Source organism: Urocitellus parryii, chromosome 1, assembly GCF_045843805.1.
Source record: "Urocitellus parryii isolate mUroPar1 chromosome 1, mUroPar1.hap1, whole genome shotgun sequence".
Classification (NCBI taxonomy): domain Eukaryota; kingdom Metazoa; phylum Chordata; class Mammalia; order Rodentia; family Sciuridae; genus Urocitellus; species Urocitellus parryii.
In genome coordinates, this window is record NC_135531.1 from 250,226,273 (window position 1) to 250,243,569 (window position 17,297).

The 17,297-nt window shown below is 33.1% G+C and overlaps 1 protein-coding gene across 2 annotated transcripts in view; it reads right to left on the reverse strand.

Annotated features, from left to right (window-relative positions):
* The window catches only part of Hycc2 (hyccin PI4KA lipid kinase complex subunit 2), a 78,040-nt gene that overhangs the window by 45,879 nt on the left and 14,864 nt on the right, over positions 1-17,297 (reverse strand). For both annotated transcript variants that reach the window (XM_026405365.2, XM_026405364.2), the window contains exons 2-4: positions 12,047-12,120; positions 10,965-11,006; positions 7,576-7,673 (exon numbers count right to left, since the gene is read on the reverse strand). The gene's annotated coding sequence lies outside the window, so the exon portion shown is untranslated. The remainder of the gene's footprint in view (positions 1-7,575; positions 7,674-10,964; positions 11,007-12,046; positions 12,121-17,297) is intronic.

The window sequence follows — 17,297 nt, forward strand, 5'->3', positions numbered from 1 at the left end:
GCCTGGAAACAAATACACACTAATCCATTAAGTGTTTATCTGAGGATATTCAAGCCATGGAATTTTGAATAAAACAATAAGATGTATCATTTTTAAAGTGAATAAGACAATAAAAATAAATTTTCCTACTTTAAGACTCAAAAGGTGAGAAGAAAATAAAGAATTTAGGGAGAATGAGGCACTAACTGTGAAACAACAAAAATGGATGTCTTTTCATTAACAAGACAATGGGGCTGGGGATGTGGCTCACTGGTAGAGTGCTTATCTAGCAAGCCATGAGACCATGGGTTCAAGGACCATTAAAATCAATCAGTAATAAAATAACAAAAGATATATGTCCTAAGTATGTTAAATTCCAAAATAGAGTTCTTAAAAAATAATTTTAAATTTTTTTTCTCTGAATTTCAAAAAGATTTTAAGATATCTACAAATATGTTATTAGACCAAGTACTACGTACTATGCAAGCAGAGTACAAAAAACAGTAACTTACGTTGTTACTATCTTAGGATAAACTGATAGATTTCTTCAAATAAATTACAAGATTAAAAAGAGAAAGAGAGAAGCCTGGCATGGTGGTGGTTTGGGAGGCTGAAGGAGGAGAATTGCAAGTTCGAGGCCAGCCTGGGCATCTTAGCAAGACCCTGTCTCAAAATAAAATAAAAAGAGATGGGGATGTAACTCAATGGTGCAGTAGCTGCCTAGCAAGTGCTAGGCCCTGGGTTCAATCTCCAATACTGGGGCAGGGAATGGGGGAACTTCTCTGAGCTAATGTTAATCTACAATATCAAAGATCCATAAAATTGGGGAGGAGTTAGAAAAAGAACATTCTAGGAAGAGTAAACAAACCATATAAAAGTCTTGTGGCAAGAAAAAACACAGGAAGTTGTAAGATCTGAAAAAAGACCCAAGAGTCTTAGAGCAATAGAGCACAAGACCCAAGGATTTAGGGTAGAGAGGAAAGCATGTGAAGGGATAAGCAGGGCCTTCTTAGTGCACATTAAGAAGTTTGAAAAGTGACTTAGGATATTAAATATGTGGATAACAAAGTTCACCTGGCTATGATGTAGAGAAAGGACTGGTATCCCTTTTACAGCTAGCTACAAATTACACAATAGTACAAAAAAAAATCCAGGTTCACTATAACATTAGCACTGAGTCCTCCTGCCACTTCATTGCAAAGTAAAAATCCTAAACCTGAATATCTACTGATTAGAAAAATGTTTTAGTATTAGCAAAGTACTTGTATAACAGTGAAATCAACTGGACACTAATACAATAAATAATAAAACTAATACAATAAAATCAGAATCAGTATACTCTAGTGAGTACCTATGGCTAAAACATTAACAGAGAATATATTGAAAGGGACATAGCAAAAAGTTATCAATATATTTTACTGTGTTTTTTTTAAAAAAAATCACCTTGCTTACTTGGTTAAGGCTTAAGTCTTCTAAAATTAATTACATTCATAGTTTACTCTTTAAATGAATCTGGAAGTTATTTTAGAACATGATATAAAATTAAAATTCTTTTCTCTAACATATTTTGCATTAGTGACTTGAAAAACTACTTTTATCACATACTAAAGTCTTACATATTCTTGTAACTATTTCTGAGCTACTTTTTGCACTAAATTTTCCACCAGGACTATAATCTTAACTACTATGACTTTATATTTTAGTGGACAATAGTGCAAGTCCTATTCTCTTTTTTCTAAAAATATATTTTATAATTACTATCTGCCTCATTCTTTGGTCTTTATACTTGCCACTTACCATGCTCTCCCAGCTCCCTGAATATTGCTGTATAAGACACAGTTCAAATACCATCTCCTGAGAGAAGGCTTCCTTTAGTTAAACAAGTAACCCCTTCTTCCTTCTCCCTACAACCCCTATCACTCTGCCCACATCCTTCATATCATTTAGCAAATCTAATTATCTTATTCGTTTACTTATTACTGTGTTTGCCACTGGAATCTGTACTTCCAAGACAGGCGCTGTTTCTCAAGTGCTGGGGACATTATGGGCACTCAAACCTCTGCTTATTTAATTACCTGAACTCATGAACATTATTTAGCACTTTTAGCATTGACAGCTTTGTTTTTGGTTGTAACAATCCCTAAGATTTTTTGCATGCATTTCCTACTTGGTTAACAATTTTATTTGAAAAATTAAATAGCTTCTTCAAAAATCACTCAGAAACTTTTGACAGGTAGATATTCTTCAAGATGCATGAATCAGCAACACCAACCTTGCCTGTCTTTGAAATTAGAGACTGAGAGATTCGTCAGTTTTTTCTGACTTTGAATTAATGTCAAACAATCTTCTATTTGAGAAAATTGTTCAATTTGAAACAGTTATACAGTAATATATTGCATTTATTTCAAGCAATACTCAAGCACTCAGACTGGATTAAATTTTCAACACTGTGTGGTGAGAATAATATCAAAGGAAATGATAAGTGAATAAAAGTTAAATTCTAGAAATGCCTAGTATGAATGACTACTATTATTTCAAAATTTAGTTGCCTGACTGCTAAAACTCCTTCTCATAAAAAAAAACTTGATCAAACTCGTGTTTCTCATAAATCCTTTCATAAAAAGGATTACATTCATAGTTTACTCTTTAAATGAATCTGGAAGGATTTATGAGAAAAACAAGTTAGTTTATTAATTTAAAAAATAAGCCTATTACATGTTAACATAAATAACATTTTAAATAAAAATTATATCTTCCAAAACAAAAACAAATCTAGTAAGAGTAGCATTTTTTTTACATCTTCCCCCACCCCCAGCCAAAGCTCATAAATGCTTCTGCATTCAATCAAGTTCTGAAAAACTTCCCTATATTAGAGAATGATAGTAGAAGAGGCAAATACTATTTGTTGGTTTATTTTTCTTTTCCATTTTTGGGGTGGTGGTGGTGGGAGGGGACAATACTTGGGATTGAACCCAAAGGCACTTTTACCACTGAGATAGATCCCAGTACTTTTTATTCTTATTTTGAGACAGGGTTTCGCTAAGTTGCCAAGACTGCTATCAAACTTGCAATCCTCCTGCTTCAGACTCTCCAGTCTCTGGAATTACAGGTATGTGTCACCCCCATGGCTAAATGATGTTTTATTATTAATATGAAAAATACTTTTGTATTTTCAAGTCCATTTAAAGGATCTCCAGACAATACTTCAAACTCAGACTCTTGATACCAAACTGCCTACGGGGTTAAAGGTATATACTAGCTATGTTTAAAACCCTCTTACCCCATTTTACTAGCTATACTCAAACCCTCTCTGACTCATTTCTTGCCTTTCAAAACTAGAGATAATAACGGTGCCTACATCACATAGTTATTACACACTTAGAATACTTTTTAATCACAAGGTGTTTGCTGTATTATATAATTAATCTTCATGAAAGTATGTGTATGAAATAGCTTCTGTTATCCCGTCTAACAGATAATAAAGAGGCTGAGTGACCTACACAAGGAAACACAGCTTAAATGATAAACTACACAAAGAAACATAGCTTAAGTGATAAAACTCGGATTTGAATTTAATACCTATTGACTGGGGCTGTAGCTCAGTGGTAAACAACTTGCCTACCAAGTACCAGGCCCTAGATCACTCCCAGCACTGCCAAAAAAATAAATAATGAACGCCAACTTTAAAACCTATGGTTGAAAAATGCAATATGTAATATGACCCCAATCTCATTTTTCGTATTACTCTCCTCAGTTTTCTGTTTTAGACACACTCTCAGTTTCTCTATGTCAAAAACACCTTCACCCCAAGGCATCTGTGAAGGCCTTGAATGGAATGCTATACTTGAAGGCCTGCCTGGAATGCTATATTGCTCCTATTTTCCCCCCAGTACTGGAGACTGAATCCAAGGGTGCTTCTACCAGGAGCTATTCTTCTTAAATTTTTTCTATATTAAGTCTCTGCAGCCCTTTTCCAACCACTGTATCTAAATAGCAGCCTTTCATCATTTCTCAGTATTTTCTATCACAACACAAGGTTTATTTCTTTCATAGAGTTCCAAATCTTGTTTATTAGTCCTTATTACTTATTGATTGTCTGTCTTCCCCCATCAGACTATATTCAAGGGGAAGAGAGTCCATGTCTGTATTGGAAATGCATGCAAACCTAGCAAGCATACTATGGTATCTGGATATATGACAGGTATTTAATTACTTATTTTTGTTGAATTAATGAACCACACTGCTTAAATATTTGGACAAATTACTTAAACTCTCTGGGCTTCGATTTCCTATAGTTAGTTAATTTCTGACTCTAAAATCCTAAAAGTATATTTTACTGACTTTATTTGAAAAGAGTATACTAGCGATTACAAAGAAATTTTGTAAACATAAAGTCCTAATCAGGCTTAACATCTTCTAGTATCTAAAAGCAACTATAGAACAGAAGTAAAAATATGCTGTAAACTAAATAGACAATAAAGAAATCTCGAGATCATTTCTTCCACTGTATATTACATTCATCCAGTCACCTGATATGTGAAACTATAAATGTTTAAAAGCAAGAACTCAAGCTAGTATTCCAGCATGCAGCCCACTTCAAACCAACACTGCCTTATTTCCAGAGTACAGAACAACAGAGAACATTACAGAAAATTATTATCTTTTTGATGACCATGATAATACAACTTTTATTAGCAGACCCTAAATACAACATAATGAATAAAATAAACTGCTAGAATATGACCTGAAGAGGGTCAAGAATTATTTGCCAAAAAGCAAACTCACAAAATTTGTCCAAGTACAATAAGCTCTCTATTATCTACATGGTTTAGGAGTTCTGTCTTACCTAAGTCAACATATATAATTTGTTAAGAACTGTCAGTTTATAGTCAGAATATAAGCTGGCAACACAGCCTAATAGCTCCATGGCCTACACATTGTATTTCTCTGGAAAAGTTACTTAACTACTCTGTGGCCTCAAATTCTTCATTTACAAAATGGGGATAATACAAGTACTTACAGCAAAGATTTTAAAAGACTAGGTAATTTAACATATAAGGTCTTAAAACAATGTCTGGCACAACATAAGTCTCCACAGATGTTAGCTACTATTATAACAGAAATAATATCAATACGATTATGTCATTTCTGGACAATTTAGAAACATTTTTCCTGCAGAGGTAAAGTACACAGATTATTCATCCTTTCTTTCAACTAATATTTACTGAACATCAATTATATGCTAGGTTTGAGTAAGATGTTAAGGATATAACAATGAGCAGAGCAAAGAATGATTAAATGCTAAAGGATTTTTAGAGAACCAAAATTATTGAATAATATACAATGGAGTTCTACTCAGCTATAAAAAGAATGAAATTATGGCATTTGCAGATAAATGGATGAAAATGGAAAATATCATGCTAAGTGAAATAAACCAGACTTAGAAATTCAAAGGTCGAATGTTTTCTCTCACATGAGGAAACTAGAAAAAACATAAAAAGGGAAGGAAGGATAAGATAATATAAATAACCAATCAAACAGAAATTAATAGACAAGTAGAGGATAAAGAATATGGGAAAGGGGAGGAAGAACAGCAGGGAAAGGGAGAAGGAAAGTGGGAGGGATAATGAACTACAATTGATTTTCATGATTATGAGTTTATGGTGATGAACTCAATTATTATGTATAATTATTAAGCTTTAATAAAAAATTATTATTGGGGGGGGCTAGGGTTGTGGCTCAGTGGTAGAGTGCTTGTCCAGCATGTGTGAAGCACTGGATTCAATCCTTAGCATCATATATAAATAAATAAAAGCCCATCAACAATTAAAAATTTTTTTTAAAAAATTATTATTAGATAAATCAAGCTATATTATTATCAGGACAACATGTAGAATAGCCAATAACAATTTCATTACTGCAAACTTTCAAACCTGGTCAACACTTATGAAGACATGTCTAAGTATATGTCTGAAATTTAAAATTAAGACATGCTATTATTGTAAAAACCAAATTCCCTAAGGAAAAACTTAAAGCTGTCCTTGTTTTGTCTGGTGCAGAAGTTAACAGCCAGCTATGGTTATTTAAAATAATTAAAATGAAATAAAATTTACATATTTTCCTCCAATCTGGGGAGAGAAGAGACTGGACACATTCTGTACCCTGGATTGCTGACGAGAAGACCCATCTGGTTTCACTTTATGAAATCTGCCCTGTTTCCATATACCATTATACTAGATTGTATCTAGTATAATCCCAAATTTCTGAGAAACTAAACCTGGAGAACACTTCTACTCACCTATTGTAGGTTCTCCATATGTACGCAAAATTCTGAAATGGGATCAGTTACACTTAGAAAAACATCCCAGACAATTTCATTATTCCTAAAGAGGTAGGGAGATGGTGAAGAAATACCACTGCACAGGGAGGGCTCAATAAAGCTGGATTTGCATTCTCCTCACCTGCCACAGGTTCTATATTCTAAGTCCTTTCTCAAGTAAGTCTTTGCAACCTTCACATCCAAGACTGCATTATGGATCTGTAAGATTGATGATGGCAAATTCATGCCTGCTTCCGGTGAAAGTTTTAGCTGGCATAGGTGAGAACAGTGTTAGTCTAACCTGACCTACAGCCATTACTAAGACTTCATAAGACATTTCAGTGAGATCAGCTTTTGATCATCTCACACCTAGCACACTGAGTCTGAGAGTAACTCTATCTACACTGCCTTTGGGAGTCCTCTTGCTTCCCAACTCCACTTAGAATCTTGTTTGTGTGAGGCTTCCAGCAACCTTGCCCTGTCAGCCACTTCTGAATCCCCACCAAGTGTCTTTCTGGATGGATTCAACTAGATAATTTTGCTTTTTCACACTCCTTTCCTTCATTTGTCTTGGCATCAGTTTTCTCTGAAAACAGTAAATTTGTTGGGTTTTGTGCAGGATTTTGGGTTAGAGCCACAATGAATTTGGGGAATGAGTATTTTCTCTTGGTTTTGTATATTTTTTACATTAATAACAAATATCAGAGAAAGCAGCAGCTAATTTTTTTTTAATGTAGCATTAGCTAAATTTCGAACAGCCAGAAGCCACACGTGGCTAGAGTCTCTAATTTCAAACAGTAGAGATACTGAACACAGCCATTATCACAAAAATTCTACTGGATAGCACTGATTTAGATGTAGCTAGACAATGTAATTTTGTTGACTAAATTCAATAACTCAAATTCAGCTACTACTAAAAGAGTAATACTGGGCTGGGGATGTGGCTCAAGCGGTAGCACACTCGCCTGGCATGCGTGCGGCCCGGGTTCGATCCTCAGCACCACATACCAACAAAGATGTTGTGTCCACTGAAAACTAAAAAATAAATATTAAAAAAAATTCTCTCTCTATCTCTCTCTCTTTAAAAAAAAATCACATAAGCATTATTAAAAAAAATAAAAATAAAATAAAAGAGTAATACTTTAAAAAATGGAATTCAAAGGCAATAATTAAGATATGATGATTTCAGGTAAAGATTGTATAATAAACATAAGTTACTCTATATGTCTAACTATAAGGGAAATGTGTTCTTTAAAAAGTTAAAGTCCTAACTTTACCTGTGTTAAAATCAGTTTTCTAAAGGAGGAGGTGGCACAGGAATGCAGCAGAGTTCAAGTGTGGAATTCATTTGTTGAGAGTTAAATATTTCCCAAACCTATAAAAAATAAAAATGAAAAAATGTGAAATATTAAGATAATATTCTCAAGAATATAGCACAAAGAAAGAACAGTTTTAATGAGACATTTATAATACAGGTCATCTAATTTTTTAAAATATGGATTAAAAAAATTTTATAATAATGAGTAAACCTATGTATCTTTATCAAACCTAATAAAAATGAATTTGGAGAAAGTGTGAATTTTAGTTTGAAAATTTGTCATTAATTATCTTTAAGAACTTGGGTAGGTAGAGGTCCTAGGCTGGATTTATAGTACCCACCCACCCCACTAATTTTTTTTTTCTTAAAAGTATGCTGTATAGGGGCTAGACTGTGGCTCAGCCGTAGAATGCTCGCCTAGCATATGCAAGGCCCTGGGTTCGATCCTCAGCACCACATAAAATAATAAAATACATTAAATAAAGTTTAAAAAAAGTATGCTGTATAAAACCAAACTTAAATAAGTATCAAGTGGTACAAATTAATTTTGAATCAGTTTCACAACTAAAAAATTTATAATTTTTTTTTACACAGAAAGTGCATTATTTGAATTTTTAGCATAAAATCATAAAGTGTTTTGGTCAGAGAGAACCACTTTAAAATGGCTAACAATAGAGACTTCTTAGAAAGTAAGAAGTCTCTTTTCATATATTTGCTGACCACATTACACTCCATTTCTTCTTTAAAAGTGCATCCCAATTTTAAAATTTAAAACATTATATGTACATGTCATAGATCCTGGCCAAATGTATTTTTTTAACACAAAGAAAATACAACAAAATTGTCTTAGAGATAAATTACATTGTCCTTATAAAGTCTTCAGTATTCTTTAGACTGAAGAGATATCTGGAACCCCTAACTCTAACCATAGTAATGACTTTTTAATCTCGTATATACTGGGCCTTCACATGAAATTTTTATTTTATGAGTAGATTCTGCATGGCAGGGAAGGGAACTAACACACCGTCTCTGGAAAGACAAAAAAAGAGACTGGTAATATTTTTTTGGAAGGCACATCTGATTTTAAGACAACAGGGTGGGAATAAGACTCTGATCATCTTTTGTACCCTGAAAATTTTGAACCACAAAGACAACTGCCAGATTTTGAAGCAGTGTGTGTGTAGAAATACTGAAGAGCTAAGTGGAGAACCTCTATAGAGAAAGATCTCCCATAATATTTTAAGACTAAGAATATGGATATTCATTAGGTTCTCCATTAAAAAAGCAAAAGGGGAAAATAAGGGCAAATGAGAGAGAGAATGAGTTTTTTTAAACTTTTAACATAACACTAAAGCACCTTAATCTCTGGGTGATTGGAGGTAATTAGCCCCTCACCAGCTTGTGTAACAGTAAAGTGTAAAAGGCCTCTACAATTCTTTCAGATACAAAATCTAGCACACAATTTAAAAAAAAAAAAACAATAAGAATGCAAAGGAACAATAATATATGACCAATAATTAAGTAAAAAAACTAAAGAGAATCAGACCCAAAAATAAAGTTGAAATATATGGCAATTATTTAAAATAATTCTAACATATTGGGGAAAACAGATAAAATTGATGAAAGATGGAGCAGTTCATCCAATGAATTAGGATCTAATTTTTTTTTTTTTTAATCAGGGATCTCACTAGATAGTCTAGGATGCCCTTGAATTTGCAATCTTTCTGCCTCTCAATTACATGTGCATGCCACCATCCCTAGCTCCCAACAGACATTCTAGAACTGAAAAATTCAATCTAATTAAGAACTCAATATTTTTGGTTTTATAGCAAATGGACACAATATAGGATTAGTTAACCGAAGACAAATTAATATACAATGCCCAAACCAAAGTATAAAGAGAAATGACTAGAAGAGAAGGGAATGAAAAGGCAGGGAAAAGGACAAAAGGTTTAAGAGAAAGGTGATACAGGCTCAAAATGTATGTACACACACACACACACACACACACACACACAAATAGAAGCCTCAAACGATAGCACAAAGAGATAAAAGCAATATTCAAAAAAAAGAATAGCTAAGAATTTTCCAAAACTGATTAAGGAAATCAGTCTGGAGACTGATCATGCTCTACTAACTCCAAGCAAGACATACCTAAGATATCAAACTATGAAAGGAAGAGAGGAAGAGGAAGAAAAAAAGTCATAATAACTGCCAACCTAAAATATTATACCTAACAAAAATATCCTTCAAAATTAAGGTAAAATAAAAATGCTTACAAACAAACAAAAAGGGGGAAATTTCTCACCAGTAAGCTTATATTACAAGAAAATTAAGTGGAATTATTCAGACAGAAGAAAACCATCCTAGATGGAGAACACGGAAACACAGAAAGGAATAACAATGCAGAGTAACTGAATTGCCTTGTAAGGTTTAAAGGTTCTAAGATTTTAGCAGTAATGCGACAGTGTTAAAAATCATACTTTGTATTATACATGCAATAAATTAAAAATAAATGTTATAATTTTTAGGGTAATCATTAAAATTATAATACATAACAATTCAGAAAAATGTAATATTTACGTAATCTAAAAGCATGCAAAAAAAAAAAGAAGAAAGAAAACAAACCAGATAAGCCAAACAGAAAACATATTATACATACAGCCCAACATATCAATAATTGTATTACAGTCTATGGAAAAAAAATACTTCAGGTAAAAGTCTAAGTTTGCCAAACTGGATTAAACAAAAAAGAATCATGGGGCTGGGGTTGTGGCTCAGCAGTAGAACGCTTGCCTTGCAGACATGAGACCCTGGGTTTGATCCCCAGCACCACATAAAAATAAATAAGTGAAATAAAGGTATTATGTCCAACTACAACTAAAAAATAATGTTTTAAAAGAATCATATCTCTTAAAGAGATAGACTTTAAATATGTGCCCAGAAAGATTCAAGTAGAGGATAGGGAAAAATACACCATACCACACTAACCAAAAGAAAACTGATGTACTCTGGTAATTTCAGTTAAAGATTTAGAATTTAAGACAAGAATCATTGCTAAAGATGAAAGAAATATTACATAATAATAAAGGGATCCCACAATCACAAATTTTTTATACCCCCATAATAACCTCAAAATACCTGAAGCTAAAATTTGCAAGCTTTAAAGGAGAAACAGACAAAGCCACAATCACAGTTGGAGACCTTAACACACCTCTCAATAGTTGACAGAAAAAGCATTAAAATCTAAACAGTGCAATAACAAACTTGACCTAAATGACCAATACAGAAAATCATACCCAGCAACAACAAAAATTATGATCTTTTTCAAGAACGCATGAAACTTACCCAAACTGACCACATACTGGGCTACAAGGAATCTTCAACACACTTCAAAAAAAAAAAAAAAGATGATGCCATTCAGAGTATACTCCTTAACCACAACAGAAATTAGAATTCATTAATAACAATAACAATAAATAAAAACCTGGAAAAACACCAACTACCTGGAAACATAAAATTACATTTCTAAATAATATTTGGATTGAAGAAATCAAAGCATAAACTACAAAATAGGTTAAACTGAATACTACTGAATATACATTAAAACTTATGATGTAGTTATAGCCTGAATTGTATATATAGACAGTCCTTGATTTTCAAGCAGCAACACAGAATAGAAAGTGACACAGAAAACAAGCATACAGTAGAAAAAAAAAAACAATGTAGTCAAAGTTGGTTCTTTGAAAAGATATATAATAAAATTGATAAACCTTTAGGCAAACTGATTAAGGAAAAAGAGAACACAAATTACTACAGAATTTTTAGACATCAAAAAAATATGAAATTTTATGCCAATAAATGTAACAGCATAAAATAGACCATTCCTTGAAAAACATAAATCACCAACAATGAAAGAAATAGACTGCTCAAATAGCCCCAAAGATATTAAAGAAATGGAATCTGCTATTAAAATTTTGCATAAAGAAAATCTCAGATGCAGATGGTTTCACCAGGGAATTCTTCAAAACAATTAAGAAGAAACATAACTCTGTTACTCCTTCTAGAGAACAGAAAATAAGAGAACACTTCTTAACTTTTTTTAAGAACCAGAACAAAAATGATGCCAAAACTGATTTTATAAAGAAGAAAATCATGGACTGATCTAATCAACACAGATGTAAAAACATCAATGTACTGGTGAATAAAATTTAACATTATATATAAAAATAACATATATAGAAAGGAATTTAAGAGTAGTGTAGAAAAAAATTCATATGATTATCCAAATATGTATAAAAATAGCCTGTGACAAAATTCAATATTCATTCATGATAAAATCTATTGGAAAATTCACAAAGAATTTTGGATAAAAAGAAAAAAAGCCCACAGGAAGCATCACAGTCAATGGTAAATGATTAAAAACTTACCCTTTTCAAGCGGAAAACAAGTCATAGATGATCATTATCATCATTTCTATTCAACATTTTACTGGAGGGTTTAGCTAGTACAGTAAAACAAGAGAAACAAAAAGAATAAGGACTGGAAAGGTAGAAACAACATTATTCATAGATGATATGATTATGTCCTAAGAGAGTCCAAAAGATTCCTCAGACTATTAGAATTAATAAGTAAATGTATATTTCTGGCTAGAAGATTAATACTAAAAAGCCAATCATACTTCTATATAAACCAGCCATGGATTTTTAAAATATAAAGGACAAAATAATTTTTTAAAACTAGGAATAAATCTAACAAAATTTGATTTATTTATCTCTAACTAAAGTATAAAAAAGGGCTGGGAATGTGGCTCAGTGGTTAAGTGGCCCTGGATTCAATCCCCTGTACCAACAACAACAACAAAAGTTCCTAAACTGCAACATAAAGAAGGGAAATGCACATGAGTAAAGGAGGCAGAACCAAAAGTCCAAGTAGACTAAAGTGTTAGATAAAATAATGGAGAAACACAGAAAAAAAGAACACTGGAGATCTACAGAAGATCCCCTGATCAATACTTTTAAGGAAACTACCTGAATATGGAACAAGAAGCACCTAAAAGTGGATATAGCAATGTCACAGAATTCACATAGGGCCATAAATAGTGCCTCTTCTCACCAATCAGATTAAGGATTGGTATAAGTAAAGGGTCCTCCCTAATAAAGGGGGAATTAAAATTAGCCCTACACTGAGCACAGATTCAGTACTGTCTAGTAAATCAAACCCTGAAGAAAATCAAATTGTTTTCAAACAACTGAAAAAGAAAATAGACTTCAAAAATATTTTTAGGAATACAAAAATATCCAGAACACCATAAGATAAAATTCATAGTATCACATGCTTAATAACAAAATTACCAGGAATAGAAACAACCAGCCAAACAAGATCCATAATAAAGAAAAAAAAATCAGCCAATCAAAATTGACACAGATGTTAGAATTCTCAGACAAAAATATTTTAACAGTAATTATAACTATATTGTTCAAAACATGAGTCACAGAAGGTGTTAACAAAAATTTTTAAAAGACAACCTAATCGGGCTGGGGATGTGGCTCAAGCGGTAGCGCGCTCGCCTGGCATGCGTGCTGCCCGGGTTCGATCCTCAGCACCACATACAAACAAAGATGTTGTGTCTGCCAATAACTAAAAATAAATAAATAAATAAATATTAAAAATTCTCTCTCTCTCTCTCTCTCTCTCTCTCAAAAAAAAAAAAAAAGACAACCTAATCTTTGAGGCAAGGATTGTGGCTCAGTGGTAGAGCACTTGCCTCGTACATGTGACGAACTGGGTTAAGTCCTCAGCATTACATAAAAATAAATAAATAAAGATATTGTACCCATCTAAAACTAAAAAAAATATTTTTAAAAAGACAACCTAATCCAAACTACATTATAAAAATAATAATTTGTGAAATTTAAAAATGAGAATAACATTAGACATTGAATAAAAAAAATCAGTGAACTTAAAGACAAAGCAACAAAAAATAATCAAAATGAGACAGAGAATTTAAATAACCTGTTATTTTTCAATAGTGCCCACCTTTGACATGAAGAAGAGCTCCAGTGCCAACTCTTAAAATCCCTGGTAATCCTGGCTGAGATTTATGAGAAAATGTGTCCCCCAAAACAAAAGAATCAATATCAGATAGCTAAACCTATAGTTAGGGTAAGGAGAACTTTCTGACCCACTGGTTTTAACACTAAAATTTTTTCTCCTTCTCAGAGAAAACGGAAGGAATACAGATGTAGGTCCCACTAATGTGTATATATTTTTTTTCCTTTTATCTACAATCAGTATTAGCAACCAATAACCCAAAGAAAATATTGCAGTGCTATCAATTAGTGATTACATTGCATAATGTCTAGCACAGCATTTCTAATTCCTTCCATTTTAACCACAAATAAGGAAGCACTGCATAGTTTGTTATCTGAAAAACTTCTAAGATGATAATGTAGTATTAGTATAAGACACCACTTTCTCAGTGGTGCACACCTGTAATTCTGGAGGCTCAGAAGGCTGAGGCAGGAGACTTCAAAGCCAGCCTCAGTAACTTAACAAGGCCCTGTCTCAAAACAAAAATATTAAAAAGGGTGGGTGGCTGGGGCTCAGTGGTTAAGCACCCCTGGGTTTATTTTGAAAAACAAAATAAAAACACCTTTTCTTAATTAATCAACTCAAAGCACGAGACTGATAAAACTAGGAGAGAAGAGACTACCAAAACTTTAGCAAGTTATAATCTCTCTGCATTACTGTGATGATCTGTTTTTTCCCAATTAATTCCCAAGAAATTATGTTTTACTACACAAAACCAGTAAAATATGTATATATCAAAAATGTGGCTTTTCACTTTTAAAATTTTCTAACAAGTCTCAGAACTTAAAAACCAGAAGTATACCTCCATTCAACTTAGAATAAGGCCAAGAGAAAAGTAAATGCTATGAAATCCTGTGTGTGATTTAACAAATTTATGTTGGCTTTTCAAAACAAATCACTGAGCCAAATGAAATAACAGGACCCTATGGATACCAAAATATGGTTCTTTACCTAAGATGGCATCATATTTGCATACAACCTACATTCATTCTCTCATGTATTTTAAATAATTTTAGTTTCCTTAATACAGTGCAAATTCTATGTAAATAGTTGTTATACTCTATTTATTTAGATAATAATGGCACGAACTTCTATATATGTTCAGTACAGATGCATTTTTTTTCTCTCTTAAGTATTTTGGATCTGTGGTTGGCTGAATCCATGGTTGCAGAATCCACAGATATGAAGAATTTATTATAGTGAAATAAGTTAAAAGTGTTCCTTAAACCTGGGAAATAAGGGGGTATGATAATGTCCCTGAAACTCTGTGAGATGTATTTATAAAAGTGTATATTTTTCTAGATCCACAGTTTTTTAAAAAATATTTTTCTCAGATGTTGATGGACCTTTATTTCATTCATTTATTTATATGTGGTGCTGAGAATTGAAGCCAGTGCCTCACACATGGTAGGCAAGTACCCTACCACTGAGCCACAACCCCAGCCCTAGATCCACAGTTTTTATCAAATCTTGATGGAATGTAAACCCCCAAAAGATGAAGAAATACTTTTCCAGGCAAACCAAATGAGAAGTTGCTGAAGAACCCAAGAAATAAAAAGAACCATAATATGTAATTTGATCACAGGGGAATAAAAGTATTATAAGCCAGGCATGGTGGTGCACACCTGTAATTACAGTTACCCAGGAGGCTGAGGCAGGGAGATCACAAATTCCAGATCAACCTGGACAACTTAGTGAGATTCAGACCCAAAACAGATTAATTAAAAAAAAAAAAAGAAAAGAAAAGAACTAGGGGATATAGCTAAGTGGTAGAATGCTTACCTAACATGCATGGGGGTCTGGATTCAATCCCCAGTATCATAAAATTTTTTTAAAGAAACATAATTTTTGCAGTTTAAATATATAATTTGCATCTTATGATCATAATATTCTATCTATATCTTATATATCATAATCTCATAGCTGTTTGTGAAAAGCTGTATTTCACTACTTGTCTTAATTTTGAGGTCTAGAAACCACAAGTATTTCACCAAAAATATATGCCCCAAGTTACAAGGTACAGGTAAAATAGGGAAATCCTGTTCATTACATAAGCAACATGATTGACTGCAAATTAAATCATGGACATAAATCAGTCAGCAAATGAAATAACTGACCATATTTTCATGGAAATTACAAAATCATATTAAACATACTAATTTTTTTAATTAAGCATCTATTCTATCTTATCATAATGCAGATTATTTAACAGTGCTTTTCATTGCTATACTGAAATTAGAATAGAGTCACAAGTTTCTTAGTGGAACATAAACTATGAAAGGGTTATGATAAATCTTTTGCAAAAAATCACAATACCATGATGATTATACATAATTTCATGTCTAACAGACAACCTTTGATTTTCCTGAATAATAAATGTTGTTTATAATCATTCTGCCTTTGTTATTTTTTAAAATATTTTTTCAAATGGTGATGGACCTTTATCCATTTATTTGTATACAGTGCTGAGAATTGAACCCAGTGCCTCACACATGTTAGGCAAGCACTCTACCACTGAGCCACAACCCCAGCCCAGGTCTTTGTTATTAAAAGCAATTCTTCAAACAATAATAACTATGAGCAAATAAAATGGCTGTCATAAGTCACACTAAATTTGGGAGTTATGAAATAAAGGCTAATACATTTTTTAAGGGGCTCAATCCTCAGTGTATAGCTCAATGTTAACAGTGCCTGCCTAATATGCACAAAGCTCTGGGTTCAATACCCAGAACGGAAGGAAAAAAAGGGGGGAGGGGGTCAAAAATAATGCATGAGCCTATTCTAAAAGGACATTAAAACTGACCTTTGGGGCTAAGGCTGGGGCTGGGACTTAGTAGTAGCGTGCTTGCCTAGAAGGTGTGAGGCACTGGGTTCAATCCTCAGCACCACATAAAAAATAAATTAATAAAGGTATTGTGTCCATCTACAACTAAAAAAAAAAACCCACTTGACCATTAATAGACAATTTTCAAAACATTTAATTAACTGAGTCCCTAAATAATACAGGATTGCACCAACATTATAAATCAGCTCATCATCCCTTCCCTGCATGTCCCACACAGGAAGAAGTCAATCTACTAAAGAACAAAACAATGGAAGCAATGATTACCAAAAATTTGGTCCTAGATGTTAATCTAGGTCCTAAATATTAATGTTTTTAAATTATATAGTTTTAGTGATGTCAACTGTCCTTTCCCTTTTTGAATGTTTGCCTGCTTCAGTCACATTGGCTTTCTTACTTTCTCTTGAATATGCCAAATTCATTTTGCCTAAGGCTGTATGTTTCCTTTACCTCTGCTGTCCAGCTGTTCACTTTATTCAGGTTTGGGATAGTCAAAGGACTGTAGGGAAAGGTTCCATCTAAAACATTACCTGTCCCACTGTTTACTGCTCTCAATGACATTTACTATTATTTGTTTACTGTTTAGTGGACTAGGGACAAGCATGGCCGGCAATTCAATCCCAGTACTTGTTTATTGTCTATTTTCCCCAACTAGCGCGCGCGCACGTGCTCTCTCTCTCTCTCTCTCTCTCTCTCTCTCTCTCTCTCTCACTCACTCACTCACACACACACACACACACACACAC